Raw genomic sequence first — 25,612 nt, forward strand, 5'->3', positions numbered from 1 at the left:
AGGTCAACAGAACCCTGGGGAGAAGAGAGTGCATGGTACAATGCAATTTAATTAAAAAAGGTTTACAACATGCTTTTATGTCAAAACATTCCATTTCTAAGGATGCTTGTAAATTAATCCATTTCATGATCTTTTGTCATCTATTTACAGAATGACACATGGAAACAACATCTTTCAACTCTCATCTTTCCCCACTTGATTTCAAAACGAGTCATTGTACTTAACCAAAAACTATTAGGCAATGAAGAAGTTGACGGTGTGCAATCTGAAACTGATCTAGAGAATGTATGTGAGTACTAAAAAGAATGATTATCCAGTAGACAAGTGAAGAGATTCACAGTTGGTGCAATTTGCTATTCAGCAGAGCTAGGAGAATAGTTATTGCCACCATTTGGTGATTCTCCGATCTTTTGAAGGATGATATACACTGAAATAAATTATTTGCTGGGGTTATAGCATTAATGTCTATTTAAGTACAGAAAGAGATTGGTTCTATTCTCTTCCTTTTCTCCTAAAGTCGATAAAACTGATAAGGAAAAGAAGTTAGTTCTTCTAAAAATATATCTTGATTTCTTTTTAATTTAATGAAAGCTTCCACTATTAAATATTTGAGCCAGTTATTAAATTCTGAGAAAAGATCATACTATTACAAAGTTCAAGTGAAATTCAACCTTAACAGAGCTAGCGACCTAACTAGTCTGCCTGCAATTAGGACTAAAATAATTTTTTTCATACAAAATTGGCCACTGTAGAGGAAACTCTCAAAAAAAATCCTGTTGTAGGCTAAAATTGCTCTCATGTAAAAACTTTCTTTTTATTTGCATGCTTTGGGGAAGAAATGTAAAGCAGTAAAAATGCAATTCTCCATTATCAATATTCTGAAAAAATCTCCCCCAACTCTCTGGAGTTATTGCTGTTTAAAAGAATATTTTTCATATCTCATTTTACATGATAGTTACAAAAAGTGAATCCATCTTGAAGTTATTTACAAATCTGATTTTTATATGTGCTCCAATATTTTTATTCTGTGTACAAAAAATACAGATGCTAATACGTTCCATCACTGTTGCTTTTTAATAAATAACTTCTTTTATAATAAGAAGTTAACATGCCACTGAGGATGAAACGCTATCTAAAAGGCATTATAAAGTCTATGTTCCATTATTTCTTTTTTATTAATAAACATTTTACTACATTATTCCCTAATTCCTCTATTCCCATCTAAAAATTTCTTAAGCAAGTGACATAGCAATGGTTACATGGCTGGCAACTCTTCTTGAATGAGACATTAAAAGAAAATAAGAGGAAGATAAAATATCATAAAAATCTTAAAATAATAGAGTCCCAGTCCTGTACCAATATTTGTTTCCCCTGATTCAGGTACTTTGAATTACCATTAACATCAAGTCAGTCTAAATGTGGTATCCTCAGAAGTAACCTATTATCCTAAAAATTATGAAGAGAATGGCAATAACTCTATGAAACTCCAGTTTGTTTCTAAACATTTAACCCGGACCAGGACAGTGCATGCCAACAATCTCAAACTGGGTTAAAAAACAAACAAATCAAAAGCAAGTGAAAACAGTATGGGACACTGAGGTCCAAAAATAAGTTGATTCAGAGGCACAGAAATGGAAATTTTAGTGATTGACAACTGCACTGTTTTTTCAGCTGAGTCACACACACATATTTGAATATATACAGAATATATGTGTGTGCACATGAGACAGAGAAAGACAGAGGGTGAGAGGAGAAGTGTGAGGACTTGTTATTCTTCCTGGATAATAAATATATTTTTCTTAAAGGCACACTAGATAATTTTCTTTCTTTTTTTTTTTTAAGATTTTGTTTATTCATGAGAGGCACTGAGAGAGAGAGAGAGAGAGAGAGAGAGAGAAAGAAAGAAAGAAAGAAAGAAAGAAAGAAAGAAAGAAAGAAAGAAAGAAAGAGAGAGAGAGAGAGAGGCAGAGACACAGACAGAGGGAGAAGCAGGCTCCATGCAGGGAGCCTGATGTGGGACTCGATCCTGGGTCTTCAGGATCACACCCCAGGCTGAAGGCGGTGCTAAACCACTGAGCCACCAGGGCTGCCCAGATAATTTTCTTACAACTCTAAGGACATGGTCATGACTCTTCACTTACCACCAATGTCTGCTTTTTAAAAATATATATATTTTATTTATTTATTTGAGAGACAGAGAGAGCAAGAGAAGGGGAAGGGTCAGAGGAAGAAGCAGACTCCCCACTGAGTGGGGAGCCTGATGCAGGACTTGGTCCTGGGACTCTGGGATCATGACCTAAGTACAAGGCAGACATTTAACCAACTGAGCCATCCAGGTGCCCTGTATGCTGTTTTGATAACAAAACACTAACTTATTTAAGACATAATTCTATGATAATATGAATTTGAGATTGTGCATTCAATCTATAGGCCATAATACTACACTGTATCTCCCAGAACAAGATCATTTTTGTACCACTGTACCCACTATTTGGAATATTAAATAAAAAGCCAAACTAAGATAGCTAGATCTTAATCACACTCCCAACTTATTGGGATTAACTTTTGTTCTCATTTTTCTGGATTCCACACTTGAATGTCTCCTGTTGAGTCATCTTCTACTTTTCCTTTGGCTGTTGTCATGTGTTAATAACAAATATAAATTATTTCATACTGGAATTAATAATGAGCATATTTAAATATGAACTGCTATCTCAGAGAGTTTTAAACAACCCTTCCCTTGGCAATTTAAAATTCATTTAATATTTGTTTTTTTTTAATTGCCAAGCCTCATTTGTAGGTGACTGCCAGAACAGGCTGAGTTATAAATTAAAGACAAAGATATACCCTAGTATGGAACAGAAGATCCTTAATTCCAAGTACTGGAGACAATTTGGGGGAAATCCTTGGGTATAGGTAATAGAGGAGAAAGCCCACCTTGCAAGCATCACTAGCAGAAATGAAAGGGAGACAACCACATCCAATTTTATAGAATTTTCTGTGGGAGGGAAAAAGTAAATGAAATAATCTCTGCACTAAAGGAGCTTATAACCTAACAGTAAGATTAGACTCTAAGAACTATCATGCATCTGTATAGTGGAGAGGATCACGGGTTTTGGAGCTGTGAAACTGAGATTCCTTTTCCTGGGTCTGTGACACTGGGATGCCTGGTGACACAGTCTCATCATTTAAAACTTGGTGATGGGGGCATCTGGGTGGCTCGATGGTTGAACATCTGCCTTTGGCTCAGGTCATGATCCTGGAGTCCTAGGATTGAGGCCTGCATCAGGCTCCTCCCTGCAGAAAGCCTGCCTCTCCCTCTGCCTATGTCTCTGCCTCTATGTCTCTCATGAATAAACAAAATCTTTAAAAAAAATAAAAATAAAAATAAATCTGGTGATAAAAATACATCATAGAAGTGATGTAAGGCTGAAATAAAAGAGGCTATGCATGGTACATGGAACTGTTGTGCAGTTTTCATGCAGGAAATCTGCACCACCACCACCTCCACTCCCATAAATAGGAATTAATAGCACTTGCTATTGTTGTGAACATTATATGCTCAAAGATCTAAACACCTGAAAGTTAATTTTCATGAAATAATATGTAAATTAAAATAGTAAAACATAATTCTGTGCTAAACCAGGTATGGACTTAAAAGTCAGAGCTTTTAGGGTATAGGGAACTCAAAAATGGAAAAAAAAAATTAACCCATTATTCATTGGTATTTTCAGTTAATTAAGAAAATTATTATTAGATTTGAGAGGCAAAAGTCCTCAGAGTTCAGCTCAAAAGAATATTAGTATTCCTTGGAATCATAGTTTAAAAGCTACTGGCAATAAAGCCCAAATAAAATAAGAAATGTTATGTATTTTAAAGCATAAATTCTTATACAACTGCATTATGTTTTTCCACATGGTTAAATATTTGAGGCCTCATTGCACATCAGGAGCTGTACAAGAGGTAGCCAATATTAAGATGAGTTGTTATGGTGTTTACTCAGGCTTTATTTAAAAAAAAAAAAAAAAAAGAGGATATAAGGACAAAGAACAGTTTACACACAGGTAAGTACCAATACAGAGTTCCAGTGGGGTTATCTATGGATTATTGAACTCATACCAATGAATAGGCACACTGTAGGCTGGATCAAGTCCCATTTTATTTAGGCATATGCACAGAAACTTAATGGAAGTCAAAGAGCATCAAAGAGAAGTGGTATCCCTCTAAGCAGAAGAGTTCCTGATCAAGTGTGTAGCTGCTGGTGACTGTCCTTGAAGATAGGGTCTTGCCATATCAGGAAAGTCTAAATTCTTTCTGGAGCACTGTTCATGCACACCCAGGGCTTATGTTAGGCTCAGGACAAAATTACTCACAGACTCACTGTACTTCTCTTCAAGAAGATGATTAGACTCATCAGGTTCTCCAGGCCTTGTACCAACCAGCACTGGAGTCAGTTCCTGGGTGTCTGTGAATAATGGCACATCTCCCAATGTTCAATCACCATTTTAATAATGGTAAAATTAGAATTCAAAGGGGTACAATTACTTGTCCAATGTCCCTTATAAATGTAAATAAGGGGAACCAGAGGAGAGTCACTTGATTCTTTTTGTCAGTTAGAACTCTTTAGTTCTGAAAGAAGCAGCAACTTGTTAAAGGACCAAATTGGTACATTAATGAATCATGCAAGACATAAAGGCCAACACAAATTCTTTATTTTATTTTTTTAAGATTTATTTATTCATGAGAGGCACAGATAGAGAGAGTGGCAGAGACACAGGCAGAGGAAGAAGCCGGCTCCTTGCAGGGAGCCCGACGTGGGACTCGATCCCAGGTCCCCAGGATCGCACCCTGGGCCAAAGGCAGGCACTAAACTGCTGGGCTACCAGGGCTGCCCCCAACACAAATTCAAATTACCTATATAAGTTCTGTCTCTTTGTTATAATCTCTCTCTTACACACACACAAACACACACACACACACACACACACACACCCCTGGATGGATTCTTTCCATGTTTAGAGGATATGTTTGGGATGGAATTAGTATAAATGACAGATGATATGTTGTATATAAAATTCTGTTTTGGAGATGTTGAAAGACATCTTAGAAAGATAGGCAGTTATAGAGACTGAAACCAAAGCCCAGAAGAATCTTATCCACATGATGCCTCAGTGGGCAGAGGAAAAAAAAAAAAAAAAACACGAATCCTATATCAAACATCACAAAAGTACATGTTCTAAGCTGTACTATAACAGTAGTGATTTATCTAAAAATGGTTAATGATTTTCGTGAGCAAAACCGAAAGGCTAGCTTGTCATCAATATTGTTGCTATTCATTCTAGAGTGATTGATACCTGAAGAGTTCTAGGGGGTCCCAGTTGATGTGCCAACAAGGCATTCTGTAGGAAGTTGGTGGACTCAAGCCAAAGAGGCCTGAAGGGCAAAGTGAAGGAAATGGTTAGAAACTCAGCAGTCACAGGCAGAAATAGAATGGCTAACTAGAGGGAATACATGGGGGAGAATTTAGTAAGGACTACACATACAGAACAAATGAGAAGAAGCATAAAAGAGAAATCTAAAATCTTTCTTATACTTCTTGTTTAGGGAAGAGAGAAAGAAATAGGAAAATTTCAGCAACTGCTGTGACTTGTCTCAGTAAAGACAAACCAACAAACAAACCTACCAATCTTGGCTTTAGCCCATTGAGGGTTAGAAGCATTTGCTTTCAATCCACAATATCTTGAGATGTGTGAGAAATAAGACAAAAGATGTTCAGTTGGGCATTCATAAAGACAAGTATGAAGTTCATATTAGAAATCATCTTGGCTTCCAGAACTAGTGAGTAGAGACAAAGATGAAGTAAATAAAAGAAAAAAGGAGGCATTGGTACAGGTGTAGCAATGGCATCACATGCAAAACAATGAGAAATATAGAATTTACATTCTTACAGAATCTTCAGAAAGAAAGGGAATCTAGCCTGGCAAGTGGTTAACAAAGCCACAAAGGCCAACCTACAGGGAAGGTGGGGTGTAAGAATGGAGAAAGGGACTGGAGTTTACAAGATCAACTGTTTATGTACAGACAGGGGATAAAACCTGGTCTTTTTAGAGTTTCTATTTTCCTTTGCTCTAAGGGATTACTTCTGTGCTACTGAATTATCAAATCACCAAAACAGCCAGTTAAAAGAAGGAAAAACACGTTCTCTTGTCAATGCTACTGACACTGAGGATAACAAGATAAATATGAAAGGGGAAAAAGCTATTGAAATACACCTAAATTGGTAAATGTTTCACTTTGAGGATAAAAATGAATTGCCAACGGTTAAAAAGCTTACAAACTTAAAAAGTGATAAATATGAAAAGATACGTTTTTCCAGGTAATCAATATTAATAGTATATTAACAATATTAAGAGTAGGCAGTCATGAGCTGCATCTTGGTTTCACATAGTACATTGTGTTAATACTAGTTTGTACTAGTCAGCATGTAGAAGAATGCCTTTCAATTATCCTGTATTTCAACGCTCATTGAATAAATGTGACATTAATTGAATCATGTTGACATTAAAATATGGATACGTCCTCCCGAGCTACGGTGAAGAGAGACTATGGGTCAGGAGATCTGCCTTCTAGAGGTGGCTCTGGCATTGCGTAACTTCCAGGAAGCTGCTCTATCTCAGAGTCTCACCTCTCTCCTCATCAGCTAAGCAAGCGTGTTGGATAAGCTATACTAAAGTCCCATTCCAGATCTACAAAGAGATAGTTCTATGATTTATACAGCCAATTAGAAAATTGAAGGCCAGAGAAATTAAGTTTCTAAGTCTCTTGGACTTGATTTCTACCCCATTTTATTCACTTGACACTTTTCTATCGCAGGGTCACATTCTCTGAGTAGGTATGTGAGAAAAAGGGAAATGACAGCTCTTCAATGCAGGGGCCATTATTTTCATCTAAGGAGGTCGGCGGAAAGGAAGATTTGGATACACAGATACAGATAAAAGGCAAGGATTTGGGGGATGAGTAGCTAAAAGGAAAATATTAAGTGATAGTCACATGGGCATGTCTGGCAAGATGTTTGACCCACTAGCCAAGGCACACCAGCACCTCTCTGGAGTGCATGATCTCTCTTGCAGATGGCTTAAATGTTTTATCAGTATTTTCTTTCTATTAATCCCATCAATAACTCAATAAAAATAATGAGTGAAAGTAGTACATCATTTGTAAAGGAGACAACTAGAGTTCCTTTTCTGTAAGGATTTTATGGGTGCTAGATAAGGCCTTTCAATCAATACTTAATAAACTCCATTGCACTGATATATGGAGACCCATTAAACAAACAAACAAACAAACAAACACCTGGTAACGATATCTACAGTGGCACAATTTATGGCAAAGGGCCAAGAAGAGACCACTTTCGCTACAGGAGTGCTTGACCAACTTCGGCGCCTGACCTGTGATGAATGGGGCAGCTGTGACATGCTTTCAGACACCATGATGGAAAAACCACATGAGAGAAATCAAGTCAAATTTTAGCAGAATTGTAGCCGTCCAAATACTTTAATCTTAAATATTACTCCTTTAGGAAAGTAACTCCCAGTATTGCCATAAAAGGAGCAAAGAAGTTCAAGTTGATGAAGAGTAGCATTTTTTCTTTCATTGTGTGTTGCAAAAACCATGCCTGATGAAAGCGCGGAAGGATAAATGCAAGTAATTCACAGAATAGTTACCAGCTACGTAACAGATACAAATGGGCACATACATGGTAAGAGATCTTTCACTGTTTGGAAAGCTGCTTATAGTGCCACTGCTATAAAAACAAGTGAGGGGGGTTTCAACTGACCTTTACTGGAAATTATACTTTTCTCTGAAAATGGTTATGCCTTCAACTCACAGTATATTGTTGCTGTATTTCTGAGGCTTTTTCTTCTATTGAATTTTTCACATTTTAGCCAGTTGCTATACATAAATCTAGAATCTTTTGTATCACCTAAACTATTTCACAATATTGATATACTCATGCTATTTAAAGTCAGTTAATGTCATGTGCTAGATATGCACTAGGTCCCAAGCGTTATATTAAGAACAATGGCAAGGAATAAAGGGACAAATTTCACTGTAGATGTTTCAGCAATGCTGATGGAAGAAATACAGAAGTGATCATTTTAGGTCAGAGTAAAATTTAAAATATTAAAAAGGCAAAGCAATGACAAGCTACCGAGGAGTTTCAACACAAGCAAAGGTCTTGATTTTTGAAAAGTATACGCTAAGAAAGGAACAATGCATTAGTAAGCACAAATAAAAATACCTGAATTAATAAAGCCAAATAAAAGCTCCCAAATCATAGAGGTGGAAGGAAGGATTCTGACCTATTCAAATCAACCTCCAATTTCTCATTCTGGTATTCAAGGAGCTCACTGGTTTCCCCCAACCTACCTCTCTGATTACATCTTGTATTGCGTTTTTTTGCCATGCGATACTTGCCAAAAAGGACTATCTGCCATTGCCTAAAAATGCCCTGCAGACTCAGTGTTTGTGCTGGTTCTAAATTATGATTCTCTAATACAATCAGCTGTAATCCCATCCAGTCTTTAAATTCATAAATAACCTCTACTTCTTTAGAATACCAGATTCAGATTGGCTATGGAGCTAATGAAGTATAACTTTAAGGCCCTGCACAAGATACCAGGAGGAAACTAAGTAACACGATCACATGATAATATGATTTTGTAAACTTTACATAAATATAATAGTTTAATTGCCATAAGTTAATTCTATTTCTTTCAACTCTGAAGACTCCTCCTGCTCGGTAAGCCTAGAGTGGCCAAGGACATTCCTGGGATCCAATTAAGGGGAAAATCAGTTGGGTATATATCTCATTTGAATACAACAGACTATATCTGTATGCTTCAGAGAGCACATTGTATATAGTTATTAGCAGTCATCCCAATGAGGAATATAGGTAGAATCCTGTTACTATGTTGGTTCACTGAGTGTCAGAACACAAAGGTAGAGAGCCAGGTGACATACAGAAATAACTGTGCTCTTTTTGTACCCACATAGAAAGGTGTGGGTACTGGAAGATAAATAAGATTTGAAATGCCCAGAGCCAGAAGCTAATCTACAGAAAATTCTTCCACTCATCTGATGTATAAAATTGTATATAATCCAGTATTCAAATGATTCAGTTCTTACTGATACCTTGACAAATAGGAAGTTCTATCCTATATGGAAAATGCAGCATAGAATTAAAATTCCCATGCTAGTGAGATGCAAACCTGTAGCAGTTTCACAGCTTACAAAAATGTATTTGCAAAGCCCTATGTTTATACATTCTTAATATTATTTAAACAGCATTTCGAATAACCATGCTATAGCAAAGACTGAATCATTCATTCAATGTATACAAAATATTACATATGAAGAGGTTACTGAAGAACATGAAGCTAAAATTATAAGGAAAAAAGTGTAATAGTTATGTGTAGGCATTTTAATATGTAATCAATTAGTATTTCATTAAATATTTTTTCATATATTTTGACATCTCCAATATATTATTTATAAATTGTTGTGATTTTCAATCACTCTAAATAACTTTTTTTTTTAACTTCAAATTTATGTTTGTTTGTTTCTTAGAGTAAGAGAGAGGGGGATCGGGAGGGGGAGAAGGAGAAGAGAGAGGGAATCCGAAGCAGGCTTCATGCCTAGCAGGAGGCCCAATGTGGGACTTGATCTCACAATCCTGAGATCATGACCTGAGCTGAAATCAAGAGTCAGACACTCAATCAACTCAGCCATCCAGATGTCCCTGGTCCTTTTCTTAAATAGCAATCTCACCAGATGTGATACATTGAGAAACCTACAAAATGTAGATCTGCTCTGTACCATTTTAGGGTATGTCACATCTCACTTTGTCTTAGGTGTCTAGTTGTAGTTCTATTTTTGTTGTATGCCCTTAATTTACTAATTTAGTGTTTACTGAATGCCCAAAATATACTGGGCAGTCTTCTAGGCACTCTGGATATGATCAGCCCACCACCCACAAAGGTTTCATCTTGGAGCTTGTAGACGGCTGGTGGAAAACAGATCCTAAACTAATTCACAAATAAATATGTGCAGATAAGGATAGAATAAAAGCTTAAGCAAGAATATGAGAAACTGATGGGGAGGGAGTAGGGTGGAGGAACATTACCCCGTGAGTTCCTTAATAGCAAGCACCTCACCTTAGTCAATCACTTAGGACCCCTGGCAGAGTGGATAATTAATAGATTCATGCCAAATTGAACTAAGCAGAGCTAGAGGAACAAAGATCAACCTCTAAATTCAGAAATTGTTGGAATCACAAGTGTCCCAGAGAAGGGGATTTTGTGTGTGCATGTGTGAGAGGGGTCTGTGTCCCTAATATGTAAATAAACTGCTACTGTCAGGCTTGTTTCCCACTACCTAACACTTTTTTTATTCATCATCAACATTTATTTTAAAACAAACACTAGTCGCACTAATGCGGCATATGCTATAACCCTTGCAACTTGATGATAAATGAGCATAAAAGTGACATCAACACCAGTGTTAAATAACCTCGTAGAGGCTCTGAAATATTGACTACAGTCTTGTCAATTACTGTGGTTTATGAAGGAATCCATTGCCCAGTCGATCTTTTAGTTTCCTATAGTTTACAATCTTACCTCCTAGATATTTATGAGGTTAATCAATATGCAAAAGATTTATGACAACCTGTGGAATAACTAGAAGGACAGCAGTTGAGTTTACTTGAATAGATTCTCAGGAGGAGCTTTTATTCATTCATTCATTTATTTATTTAAGATTTATTTATTTGAGAGAGAAATAGAGAGAATGAGTAGTGGGAAAGGGCAGAGGCAGAGGAAGAGAGAATCTCAAGCAGACTCCACATTGAGCATGTAGCCTGACATGGGGCTTGATCATGATCTCGGTGGAAATCAAGAGTCAGACACTCAACCAATTGAGCCACCCAGGCACCCCTGGAAGTTTTTAAATAGAATCTTGAAATGCAGAAGACTACAAATTGATAAATTAGAATAATAAATAAGATATTTATAATATTTATAATAGGCAGATGGACACATGGTTTTAGAGGCTAAACATTCATGCATGAATACTAAGAAGATTTGCTTAGTCAGAAAATAGGCATGGACCAAGTGACTGGAGGAGAAAGTGGTTGAGGACACAAACGATTGTGGTTAGAAGAACATCACTAGAAGGTCGTCCTAAAATGGGAGAGTTTTAATTTAACCTAAGTAAAACAGCAGTGAGGCTTCCAAGAAGGGACAATCCAAAGCATTGTTTTCAAGTATTGAGAAATTGGTTTAAATATTAAATACAATTTGGAAAGACATTTGCAGATTAATATATGAAAAACATTTACTGAAAGAATAAGCAGAGATATCCCAATGGTTTCTTTAGTAACTCCCTTATAAAAGCCAGAAAATGAATCTTAGTACGTGTCCAGTGGAGTGACTTCCGACTTGGGAGGACTGTTGGACTCACCAGGGAACACATCGGGGATGGTTCATTAGGGCAATGATGTTGTTCTATTCCAAGTGTTTATAGAATCTTTCTTTTGTCCTAAATTTTAGGCCACAGTTCCCACTGAGTTGAGAACAGCCTCTGAAAGACTACTTCACTAGCTCTTTGCAAGATGAGAAAGGGAGAAATCAGCAGTGCCTTCAGGCCATTCAGCTGCAGTTGCAAACAATTACTGGCAACATCAAAGTACTAAATTCAAATCACCAAGTCCTTCATGATAGATGAGAAACATCCACAAGTCAATTTAAGGCATCCTGGGCACAAATCTATATGACTTATCAGCTGCATTTGAAACCTTTGATCATTACATTTTATTGGATCGTTCAAAGTCCCTGGCAGGACTGTAAGAAGTGGTGCATTATGGAACCACCATCATCTCTTAGGAACACTCGAAAGATGGTGTTATGCCAATGCCTGCGTGCCCCAAATGTTGTCTTTTGTGAGGCAGCAAAGGAACTTAATGCTTCTCAGGCCATGACTTCTGATACGGAAGGCATAGTTTCTGTTTAACAACACTTAAAATTCTAAACAAGAGTCAATCAAGTGAAGTTCAATCCAGAAAATGCAGAAACCAGGCTTTCCTAGCAAGGGACATGTCTAATGAAAGTGCCAAAGGAAAATCTGACTCCTGTCCTACATGGAGACTTTTCCAACACTTGTAACTGGTGCTTGAGACCTCAATTGCTGACCCATAGCTGTTTCTGGAGCCCAGGGGTCAGCTTTGACCTCAAGCACCTTTTACCTTATGCATCTAGTAGGCAGGGGTCATATTCTACCCATGACGTGGAACTGGCCCCAGCTGTCTAAGCCTTCATGACCTCACATTAGATAACTGAAATCTAATCCACTTGAAAGTACCCTGGAAGACCACCCAGGTGTTTCATATGGCTGTTGTCTTGCTACTAAATAGGTCCATTACACAAGCTGGAGCACATTACACCAGCAGACTAATTCACCCAACGGCATAGCAAGGCAATGATCCACGGATGGTTATTGACTTTTCTGTGTAACTCCTGGCATCAAATTCGATGTGCATCAAAATCCAGAGGCCAGGGGTACAAAACTAGATTGTGTTTCCATGATTCTTCAGGACAGGAAAACTGCTCTCGCTAACAGCATTAAAGTTCTAACTTTCAAAGGAAAGATTTGGATGTAAAGAGGCTAAGTTTGAGGAATATAGAGTTTGAATTTAAAATAATTCCCACGTACAGACTTTTGAGAGTCAGAAGAATGACTGGGTTTCAATCAATTTAAATAAAGTAGCCAAAGACTGGAAATCTAGGACTATTTTAAGGGTCAAAAAAAGTAAGTTTATGGCACTATTTTCCCCACAGGTCCTGGGAATAAACCAAATTATACCAGAACATGAGATGTTTACTAACTTGAATGTGAAATCTACTTTAGGTGGCTTGTATCATAAGCCCACTTTACTCGTAAGTGCTGCATTATCCTAGGTTACTATTTCCTATAACGAGACAGCATCGAGTAAACAATTTTGATAAAAAGTGACAAAATAGAAAATTAAAGCATAATCTACAAAGATTAGAGGGAATTTGATAACATAACTTAACAATGTAGACATGCCACCTATGAAAAGCATTAGGTTGTAGGTGCTGATAAGAGGCTGGTATCTGAATTAGCTACTATTTGAACTTGTCAAATGGTTCTTGAAGTAAGTCCTTTTTTTTTTTTTTTTTTTTTTTTTTTAAGCCTTCTTTAATTTGAGGTAAAGGATCATAATCTCATCTTCAGGTCTTCTCAGGGCAACCAAGCCAATACACAGTGCTATTTTCAAAAAAGACTGACATAGAAAAAGAGTAATTGCCCTTATAAGCCATACATGAAAGTTGGGATGCTATCAGAACTGTCTGTGTACATTGCTTGTCTAGGTTATCTCATACTATGGTATCCATCTAGATTGGAAAACACACAGGCATGCGTGCCCACACCGAGCTGCTTCCACAGAAGAAATATCTGGGCCTCACAATGCAATGGGGTGAATGCTTAGGTATGCCAGGGACATCACTAAAACATTGAATTTGTTCCGTGTACACAGCTACATGGGATGTGTAATGGTTATCTTTCTAGTTTGTGACAGTCTTTGGTTATACTGAAGCCTATCCAATATTTTTTCTTAAGATTTTATTTATTTTTTCATAAGAGACACACGGAGAGAGGCAGAGACATAGGTAGAGGGAGAAGTAGGCTCCCTGTGAGGAGCCTGATGTGGAACTTGATCCCAGGACCCCAAGACCACACCTCGAGCTAAAGGCAGACACTTAACCACTGAACCACCCAAGTGCCCTGCGTATCCAATATTGTTACAAAAGGCTCGTGATACTCTTTGTCCATAGTTCCTGGTCATTTTTGAAAGTAGCTTTAAAAGGGTCTTCAAAGAGAAAAATCAGCAATTTCGAACCAGACTTACATGCCACAGTAAAAAGACTTCCTATCCAGCAAATGTTGCATTCTTAACAGAGCATGTGAGAACACATTGAGGGAAGTGGTGAGGAAGTACACTCTCCCTCTGGATGTTCAGGAGCAGCACAATCACATGACAAGAGGGTCAGGCATATGGGATGGGAGGACTCCATGGCCATGAAACAACTGACACAACCGCCACTCCTATATACTCATTTCATAAGCCCTTATATTTAGAATACAGATTTCATAAACCCTTATGTTTAGAATAGATTCCGTTTCCTATCTAAAACAAACATATGGTATCAAACAGTCTTTTAATGCTCAGATTTAAATTAGTTTTAAAGAGATAAAAAGACTGAAATAGTTCTGCTATTTGAGCACGCTTAACGACAGCAATATTTATATAAACATATTGGCAGAGGAAATGTTAAGTTCTTTATATCTCTGTGGGCCCATGGTTTCATTTTAGAAACAACACATTCACCTACAACACTCTTAACGTCATATACAGACATGGTGGACGGGATGACTAGGAGCCCCACTTCCAAAAACTTTTCAGCATTCAAATGGCTGGAATCTAATTTAAAAGGTGCCTCTAGAACCCAACCTGAGTGTTTGTCAGTGATGGCTTGCTTCACCTGGCTGCCACATGGCCACTGCTAGTTTTGTGCAAATATTCAACAAATGGTCAGAGTGTGCTCAGGCGTCCTGGGCTTCAGTTAGAGTTCATGCTGCTTTCTCTGAACTTTACCTCAGGAGAATCTCTTGATCCTTGAAAGTAGGATTTTCTCACTCTGTGGGTTGCAGACCACTTACAAGTCTTGAAATCCACTTAAAGGGTCATGTCATGATCAGCATTCTGTTCCACAGATGATACAGAAAATGGTACGGGAAATATCAGTCTGTGTTACACACAGGAATGGTACACTTTGTTTTATGACACAGTTATATACTTATGTGTCTGCTAGGTTGCAATGTAAAATGCCTTTTTCTTGCTTTGAGTCATGATCTAAAGTGTTTGAAAGAAAGAAAAAGAGCTCTGAATTTGCCTTAGAGCATGCTAAAGAGAGGTTTGAACCCCAGACTGGCTTGCGAAGTTTCTGAGGGATTACAAACTCCTCAAATACTTGTACCCTGGAATGAGCCTGATATCCTACTTCCAGAGCCCTTCTGCTTTTGGGGCTTTATGTCCAATTTAACATTTATTTTGCTTAACATTTGCCAGAAACTTGCTAACTGTAGGAACTTTGCTAAATTCTGGGGAAACAAAAATGAATGTGACATAGTCCTTGACCTCAAAGGGCTCTGAAGAAACTGACTTACACTTAAGAACGTGTAAGACAATGTCACCCAAGACAATCAAGCAGTCACCACAAAGTGCTGTAGGAGCCAGAGGCAGAACGGTAATTGTGACTAGCGGAGAGAGCTTTGCGGGAGATGCGATGCCTCGGTGGGTAGTCACCTCCTGATCCACCCACCTCCTGTTATGTCCAAGGCCCCTCGTGGAAGCCTTCACATTGGCTGATCCCTCTATTCAAATGCTCTTCCACCCTTCCCTCTCCTCTCAGAGTAGCTCTCTCGTGGTTACTCTCTATTCTTTTATCCAGTTTAGTTGCTTCATTGCAAGGTTACCGTCAGAAATACTCTGCGCATCTGTTTACAGGTATTATTTCAGATGCAGCCAGAAAGGAAGCTTCTTCAGAGCACAGATCTTGTTTATCTTCTCACTGATGCATGCCAAGATGCCGGCACACTGAGGGTACTCTATAGATGTTTGTTAAATTAAGGAAGGAATTGAGAGAGTCGGGACAGGTGTAGGTTGAGCAATCATGCAGGGATACAGGTGGGTCTGGGCCAGGATACACAAAATTAAATGACAAATCAGCAATACTGGCTGCTGACTCAACTTATCAGATACAGAGCGTATGTGTGTCAAGGCATCAGGGAATTGGATGGAGTTGGGCAGTGAGGGATGTTGAGTAGGAATCACCCTTGCAACTCAGAGACAAGCTGGTAATAAAGCCAGAGAGGGTCTTGGCTTTCTACATGTCTGCTCCCCAGAACCCAGAGCAGTGATCCAGCTTCATGGAAATAGAAAAACCAGAAGCGCGACATGTCATTGCTGATTCTCAAGCACGGGGAACGTTAAAGCAAGGCAGAGAACCTGGAAACCAGGCTGCCCAAGAGAACACCCTGGCACAAATTCCATCAACACTTCCAAAGTATCAATTAAGGAAAAAGTCATTTATTTATTCCAACTTATTCTTCATGGGAATGGTAGGAGACATCCCCTCCAGGATACTAAAAGTTTTCTGTAATGTTAGCGGCAAGTCATTTAGCACAACTAAAGGAGACTGTGCATGTGTCATATGGGCAGGTCTGTTGGAGAAATGCTGACATTTTTGGCAAAAACAGCAGACCAAAGACAACAGCCACGGCGAGCCTATCTATCCGTTGCTGTGGATCACTCTGATTATGAGCCACAAGCATGCAATCGCTGGCATACAGAAACTCCTGCCTAATAGCCGTGAGCAGTTTGCCTTTGCTATCTAACTGTCACAGACTGAACACACTCTTGCTTGACCTAAACTCGGCATTAATACCTGACTCACAGTCTGGGGAAGCTCAATATTCCACTGTGGGAAAGAAGATAAACAGCAACAATACAGAGATGCAGCCCTTTTTAGTGCTGCTAGTTAAACCAAACGCATTTAATCTTTTGCTTGCATCTAAAATGTCTATCATCTTCTCTTGGTGGAATAAATGATATTTAAACACTCCTGCAGAAAGCCACTTCCTGGAAGGCTTTTGCACGTACCAAATGGCAGAATGAAAGACCCTGGTTACCTCAGCGTCACAGGACACAAATCATTAGGTTGCCAAGGGACATGCTTTCCATGGTTCCACAACCAGAGAAAATCACAGGATCACTACCTATAGCACTGAAGTACATAACTCATTTCTGTATTATACCATATATGTCATCTGCTCTGCAAACAACGATATACTTCAGCAACTATCATCTTATATAACAAACCTACCCACACCAAGTGGTTTCTTCTCACTTTAGCAAGACAAGGAATTAAACCACAGTGTCTTATCAGAAAGAGTTCATTAACACATCTGGACCGATATCCCTTTAGCCACAGCCTCCATTACCACAGCTAAAAAGTCCTATCATTTGGGGGGGGGGGGGAAGTTTAAGTACACATGAGGCACATTCTCAAGGAAACATGACCTTTTGCAGAAAATGATGGCGATGCATATGTAGTCATAGCTATCCTTGATATCTCACCAACGTCAGGCATGATTCTAAATGCTCTGTTTGTGATCTTCATGGCAATTCTGGAGCTTGAGGATGACTATTACTCCATTGCACAGCTAAGGATACAGAGACCAAAAGAAAGCTAGGTGGTTTGTTCCTGGCCACACACCCAGTACACGGTAAAAGTGGGATTCCAACTCAACCAGTTGTCTTCCAAAGACTGCCCCCCGTCCACATCCACAGCCTGGTCTTCTAAAGAGACTCCTGTGAACAAACCAAAGCAGATTCTGCCGAAGTCCTGGACAAGCTAATGTAAAACTGCATCTGTTTTCTTAAGGAAGGAGAGTGCAGTCTTACTAAGCACTTGAATGGTTGAATCCATGAATGAATGCATCCTTTAAAGGAGGAAAACCTAAAACCATCAATTACATCTAATTCAAGTTGCAGAAGAAATGTCACTGTATGGAATGTCCTTAAAGCGAACATTTCCTGGCTGCAGTATAGCTGTAGCACATCTAGCAGGGCCTGGGAAGAGGGTCAGGCTCATTCTAATCACAAAGAAAAAGAAATGAAAAGAAAAAAGAAAAGAGAAAAAGATAAAGGAAAAGGAAAAAGGAATATACCGCTGCTAAAAATAAACAAATACGTGAAAATAAAAAGAAAGTATATGATTTTGGGAAAATGTAGGCATCGAGAAAGATGCAAGGCCAGTGACCACAGCTATCAGAGGCACTCCCTTAGCTTCCCCTTTCTTCCATACCCTTTGCTGGAAGGCCAAAGGTAGGGACCCATCTAAGCAGTATTGCTGCCGTGTACAATTATTATTTTAATCGACATTGTGCTGTGTTAATGAGTGCCAACCATGTGCCAGATGGTGCTGAAAACAAAGCCTTCTCTGCAATCCCGCCCACTGGGATCACCACCTCTCCTCTCTGTGAAAGCGATCACAAATGTGGTAATGAGCTAACTCCAATGCAACCGAACTTCTAATCCCCCCGACACTTTCTGATTGGGCACTGCACCAAGATTTGGCAAAGAAAAGGCACCTGGAGTGCTGTCGGATGATCTCTTCAGGGATAATGGACCAGGGAACTGGGCCTGTAATGATTTCATATCAGTTTGTTCAAGTTCAGTTGCTATTAATTGGGTTCAAGTTCAGCTCCAGTTCACACAATCTAAATAAATAGCTGTTGAAACCAGCTTAGTGCCTGGCACAGTATGTATCTTTGTAACTAACAAGAAGCAAGCAAAAGAGAAAGATGTAGAGGGACATCTTGCATAGATATTGTCTGGTGTAAACAGTCTGCCTAGTGGATGTGTGAAGTAAGGGGGTGGGGGGACCCAACAGTGTTCTGGCTTGTTACAGTTGTGCATGGTTATATTGCTTAACAAATGATAATATTCTGAAGGACTGAGCCTGAAAACAGTTTTAAACATAGTAAAACTTGCACATAATTCCTGAGAACAGCTGCAGGCAAAATGCTGGCTTGAAGTTAACGTGTTCTAGAATCTGGACTTTTTCTGTACTTGCCATCTACCTCGGCAATCCTAAAGAATTAATTCTATTGTAATTTAAGTAAAATCTGAAAAAGAAGTATTTTAGACAAATTCATTGTTAAAGAGAGAAAAGGAGCAATATCAGAGAAAAAAATCTATTTAAAAATAGGGCTTTGCATATTTTATGGGAAAAATCAATCCCAAATCTATTTTGTTCTAGCCCATTAAGATTCACTCAAAGTTGGTTTCACTAGAATGAAATTTAAAATACATTTCTAAAGAGCATTTGTAGGAAATTTTGAATGGAGGCATTTTCTAATTCAGTGTTGGCTGGCAAATTCTGATCTCTGGTAGACTTCAGTCATAAATAGTATGCTTAAAAGTAGACTGGTTTGAGAAGATACTGGCATGGTTATTTAACAAAGTAATAGAAATATGTGTTCAAGGCAATTACATACAGGTAATATTAGACAGGATATATAATACACATCTATTTTTTATGGCACAGTAATATACCCTTTAAAGCAGAACTAGTTGAATTTAATTGAATATAATCATTAGATTTATTATCTTTGTATTGTTTAAATCTGAATAATGAAATAAGGTGATTATTGAAAACAAAATTACGGAAATGTGGATAATATAAATAAGGGCTTAAATTGGTAACTTCCTGATATTTTGGATTTTTTGATCCTCTTTTTGTTTTATTTTTCCTAAGCAAAAGCAAAAGGCGTTTGATCACTTGGGAAGAGTGTGGCACCCTAACAATGCACTTGACCTATAGTAAAGTATAAGAAAAAAAGGCATGTGGTATGGAATTCAAAGGACCCAGATTTCCTATTTCTACCATTTATGTCATGTACGAATAGGTCAAGCTCCTTAACTTTGTTGAGTCTCAGTTTCCCCATATTTAAACTTAGAATTAAAAGAAGAGGCATAAGATCATCGAAAAGAGTGAATGTGAATAATATGTCCAGCAAAATGCCTACAACATACAAGATGTTCAATAAATAGTGTCTCCTCCTGCTTGTCAAATCACAATCCCAGGGACTCTGGTTCCACTTTGTAGTCAGTCTTTCCAAAGTAAGCACCTCCAGTGGCAGCTCCAGCTGCTGAGAAGTTAACCCTAAAAAGTGAGTGGTAATAATTGGTGGCCCTAATGCTTCCTCAGCATCAGGCAAATCTACAACACATAATTTGCTTGCCACACACAATAAATTTTCTTGCTTTATAACAAATCCAGGTCATTATTTCATCCCACATTCTAGCTACTCATCACGTGTTCCCAAATCCTCAGGAGAGTTTTAAAATTTGGATTCGGCCAGTGTGGATGTATCTCTACGGAGCTGTTGCAAGGGTCCTTTTCAGGACACCTTTCCAGTTGTAGGCCTATCTACAGAGGTTCATGAAATTATTCACATTTGCTTTATTTACTACATTAGAGATCAGCCTTTTTAAGGCAACCCACAGGTAATTGTGCTTTCTCTGCTCTTCCGTCACCCATCACCTCTCTGAACCCTGTCGCCCTTTCTGCTGAGGTGCTCTGAGGTGAGGTCGCTTGGGGAGTTCCTTCCTGGTCAGATTTCCAGCCCAAGTAGTCGTGGTCTCTGAAGGGAAGGCCTCTAGCGGGACCTCACTTTCAGGCTGACAACTCCCATCTGTTTCCTGTTAGCCTGCCCGTGTTAACCTTTGCCTTGTTTGCTTGACTTTGCCCATCTCTAATTTCGGATGGAGAGCTCAAGGACAGGAGTGGAGCACAATGTTCCAGAAGACTAACCTTGAGGACAACTCGACAGAAGCGGTAAACTTAAGTGCCCTACCCCTCATGACCCCAGAGTTTTTAAACTTGGAGAGAAATGCCACCTTGCATCAGTATTACCCATCTGACTTTGACAACATACAGACATTTCAAAAATAATTTCATATACAGAACAAGTCCCCTAAATATAATAAGCATAGATGGCATTCCCCAGAGCTTTCCTAAGTTATCAATTCCCTTAAAGAAATGTTAAAATTGTAAATTTGATCTGACCTGGAAATAAACTTATTTTTTTTAATCTGAAAATGTAAACTCTTCCCTTTGTTTTGTATTAATGAATTTATCAGATGGGTGTTAATTCCTAAGGCTATGGAGAATCTGCCTGCATTTATGAAATTCTATGAAACAAAAAAATAACACTTTGATTTAATTTAACGATTATGAGATGCACTAAGCACTTTTTTCTGGTTTTATAGGCAGTATTAGGTAACATAAACCCATGCCTCCCCCTTAAGGAACACACAGGGATACCTGAAAGCACATATAAAGTAATACGAACAATGCAAGAAAATGTCATCACTAAGGACAAATCGAGCAGTGTAAACCACCTAAATGCTGTCCATGGGCTAAAAGGCATCTTGTCAGTGTTGTCCAAGAGGTCAGAAGAGTCTGCATGAGCAGGTGGGCCAGGTGTCACCCAATATTAAGGATGGGATTTGAATGGATAGAAAAAATAGAGGAAGTCATTCTAAGTGAAGGAAAAATGCAAAATCAATGACAAAGTGGCAGAAATGATCACAGCATGGGGCACAGGAAGGGAGTGGGTAGGAAGACTAAGCACATTCAAAGTACTTTGATTGAATTTAAAAGGCAGCTTTACACTGCTTTATGCCACTTTTTTTCATACAAACTAACTGGAATAGAATGAGCTATAACACAAATACATCTCCACCTTTCCATGAAGGACTGCAGCTTTGCTGCCAGAGGCGGGCGTCAGAGTCATGATCCAGAAAAATAGGTTCTGGGGAGAATGTTCTGCCCACCAAGTCCTATATTTTGGCCAGTTCTCTAAGCAACTTTGACTTTCACGGTTCCATCCCCAATATCGTTTTCTCTCTCTGTACTTTCTCCTAGTTTTGTCCTTGTCACTCTTACATTTTTCTTTCAAGAACCATTCATTCTACCTTCAGGGAAATGTGAATCAAAACCACCGTGAAGTGCCACTTCACACCTTCGAGGATGACCATCATCAAAAAGGCGAAAGGAACAAGGGTTTGCGAGGATGTGCCGAAACTGGAGCCCTTATACACTGTTGGTGGGAATGCAAAGTGGTATTGCAGCAATGGAAAAGAGTAGCAAAGTTTCTTAGATAGTTAACTTGAAGGTTAGCAGATGACACAGCAATTTCACTCCTAGGTATATACCCAAAAGAAATGAACACATATGTGCATGCAAAAACTTGTATATAAATGTTCATAACAGCATTACTCATAATAGCCAAAGCGTTGAGGCAATCTGAACATACATAAGCTGATGAATGATTAAATGAAATGTGGTATATCCATAAAATGGAATATTTTTTGGCAGTAAAAATAAATGTATCTTGCTGCAACATAGATGCCTCTGGAAAGCATAACGCTAAATTAAATAAGCCAGTTACAAAGGATCACCTATTATATGATTCCATTTACATGAAATGTCCAGAATAGGCCAATCCACAGAGATACAAAGTAGGTAAGTGGTTGCCTAAGGCTGAGGCAGGGCCAGGGAGTGGGGGGATTAAGGGTTGTTTGGAAGGGATGCACTGTTTCTTTTTGGTGTGATAAAAATGTTCTAAATTGATTGTGAGGATAGTTGCACGATTCTATGAATATACTAAAACCCAGTGAATTGTACACTTTAAACAGATGAATTTATGTTGTGAGTTACATCTTAATAAATTGTTAAATCAAAAAAAACTATCCAATCTGCTGACTTTGGGTAAAAAGCACTTTTCTTATGAGTCATAAAAGTCCTAGCTTCTTAGAGCCAAGTGCTGCAGGTATGGGCCAGTGACAGAGACTTACTGGCCAAGGAAAATATGGCATGGAACACAGTAAGTAAAACAGAAAAAAAGCTACATGTGAATTTTTTAGTTATAGAGTTAATGCAAATTGGTAACCTTTAGGCCAACTTTGCAATATTTAAATAATTACAAGCTTGGGCCAAGAACAATGAGGCTCTCTTGATGAGGGAAAGCCTAGGTATAATACACTTATTTAAGTGAGCATATGTTTTCTTTACACCTTTCAAAAGCATTTAAAGTCAAACATTTCTGGAATCTTTGCAGAATCATTTGACAAGAGATCAGCTGAAAACATTTAATCTAGTCCAATACTCTACAAATGAGAAAATTTTAGGTGTCTTCGTCATATGGCTAATAAGCTTCAGAATGTCGGTCTCCTAACTTCTGCCCTCCTTTCTACATTATTGATCACATTTTATATTCTGAATATTAAATTGAAGAAATCATACTACATTATGGATAAGTAAGTAGATAAGTGCATACAGATATATCACACCCATTTATTACTCCAGAGAGTGAATGCCTTGGAGGATTCCAACTCACTCACTCTATACTCCCAATGCTTAGCATGGTGCCTGGCAACAGCATATGTTCACCAAACACTGAAGGAATTAATGACTGAGGAATAAAGTTTATCTTCTAGTATCACTAAAAAACAGCCTGCTAAATGAGAGCTCTAGTCCCTATCTCTAACCACCTAAATATCACCTCTGCTTGAACTAATTGTTATAAATTACACTTCTCTATTCCCTCCTATCAGCACCCCTTTGACCTGTTTCTATCAATGACACCACCTTCCTGCTAGTCACCATGATGGGGCCAGGATTTAAAGAGTGCCTATCCAGGACTCCAGGACAGTTCAGTAGAGCCTATGACCACTTCATTTAGGCAATCGAGATTAAGTAGAAAGTAAGTCAGTAAGCAAATCATCGATGTGGGTGGTGACCAGGAGGAGGGGTTTGGTAAGCATGAGAGTCCTTTGGTGTGATCAACAAGCAAAGCCAGGGAAAATGATGGGGTATGAATCAAGACAATGATCCAAGTGAGGGCAGATACTCACAGAAGTTAAAAAAACAATGAGTGTATATGAGGCATTGGTAAGACGGTGTTGCAGTTTGAGATCAGTGAAGGGCTACTCTGTGAATAATAACCAAAAACAAAACAAAACAAAAACATAACTCACTATGGAGGAAATCAGTCATCTGCCAAAATGTTCTTGACCAAGAAATGTTCTTTCCCAAGATGGTGGGAAAACCAAGATGTAGCTTCAGAAGCAAGAATTAGAAAGTGACTAAAATAAAATTTTAGCTCAATTTTTTTTTTTCTAGCAGGACATATTTATTATAACAACTATTATGTTTGTGCCAGGTGATGGTGCAGTGTTCCATCTGTGCTATGGATCTGGCTTAGCTGCCTTCAGTATCTGTAACCTTACACTACGCATCTGTAGGCGAGGCACTCCTTTACAGGCTTTGCATTTCACTGACAAACCTGCAAAGATAGATATGATACCCTGTTTGGGAGAAAAAATTCCAAGACAAGAGAGGGTATATAATGTGGCAGAGCTGAAGTCAGAACCCTGGTTTGACTGCAACTTCTGTGCTCCTTCCTCCAGACCACAAGGGTTCTAGATACGACTTTCCTCTACATAGGAAAATGGGGAGTGGGAGGTGGCAGGGGTTAAAGAGGAAAAATTCACAGAGTATTTGCACAGCTCTGAGAACAGAATGTTTTGCTTCTAAACATATACCCATGGATATTTAGATGGACAAATCATCTACTAGAGAAGGGTAATTCACAAGGCAGCCCAAGCTGAATGGAAATATCTCTTATGAATAATCAGTTCCCTTGGTTTTAATTCATTTTGTATTTAGTAATCTTGTGCCCTGTGATTTGGTCTCCTGAGTAGACTTTTGGAGCAGGTCACCGAGCCCAGTTTGGGAGACAGGTATTTCCTCCATAGTGAAGTGGTCAAATGCTACAAGTTCACAAATCCATCTCTCATGGGTTTCAGCCATTGGAGCCTGCTCACCTTCGGAAAAATTGATAAAAACTGTATGTGTGGACCTTAAAAGCAGAGGTGCCCATCATGTAGAATTTTATAGTGATCAAAGGACTTTCATATCGACTCCATGCCACAATGAGGTTAATGTCTCTTAAATATATCTCTCTTCCATTTCTACTAACCCCACCCTGGGTTCAATGTTTGAACCTGGGTTTGAATTTCATTCTGTGTGATAGAGATGGGCGTTATTAGTTCTCCACCATCATAGTTCTCAGTCCTCATGCTTTGGTTTATACAATATTTTAGATTCTACATTTACATTTTACATTTGCATGTTATATTTTAAAAGAAAATTTAGCTGCTTTATAAAGAATGGATTGTAGAGAGATAAAAGAGATTATTGTAGTTATGCTAGAGAGATAATGGCGGTTCGGCCTAGGCAGAGAAGGAGACAGTTTTGAGACATTTCAGAGATAAAACTGATTTTTCCAATTTTTCCTTTCCAGACAAAATAACGTAAGTGTGCTTGTTGGCAGTGGGGGACTCAGTATAGAAATGCTTTGGGCGGGCAGACTCCAGGTTTCAAAGGTGAACAAGCAGGTTTAGATAATGAGGCTCACAACTAAAAAGTGAATCCATTCTTCCATTCATTCACCTCTTATCAATTGGCTAAGTGCTACCCATGGTGCTGGATTCTGGGCATCTAAAATCAAACAAGGCCAAATGTTCAAGACTAGGTCAGAAACTCCACTTCACAGAAAGAGCCTCCAACAGCAGGAGAAAGTGTGGAAGCAGAGGACAAAGCAGGTATCGACACTCTTTATTGCATCCCCAAATTTGTTCATTCATTCATTTCAGTCACTTACTCATTCACTTGCTCAATATGATTCAACTCAATATTCTATATTATTGAGTTGTGAAACTCAAGACTAGGTCATATCAAGATGAATAAGACCCAATTTATATCTTCTAGGAACAGTTTGCATTTTGCTCAAGATTAAGACATGCAAACGTATCAGTTAATGTGAGGTGTTAAAA

The 25,612-nt window shown here is 38.5% G+C and overlaps 1 protein-coding gene across 5 annotated transcripts in view; it reads right to left on the reverse strand.

The window, feature by feature from the left end:
* PARD3B (par-3 family cell polarity regulator beta) overlaps positions 1-25,612 on the reverse strand; it is a 987,000-nt gene that overhangs the window by 530,878 nt on the left and 430,510 nt on the right. The gene's annotated exons all lie outside the window — the stretch shown is intronic.

Source organism: Canis lupus, chromosome 36 (genome assembly GCF_048164855.1).
Source record: "Canis lupus baileyi chromosome 36, mCanLup2.hap1, whole genome shotgun sequence".
Classification (NCBI taxonomy): Eukaryota; Metazoa; Chordata; class Mammalia; order Carnivora; family Canidae; genus Canis; species Canis lupus.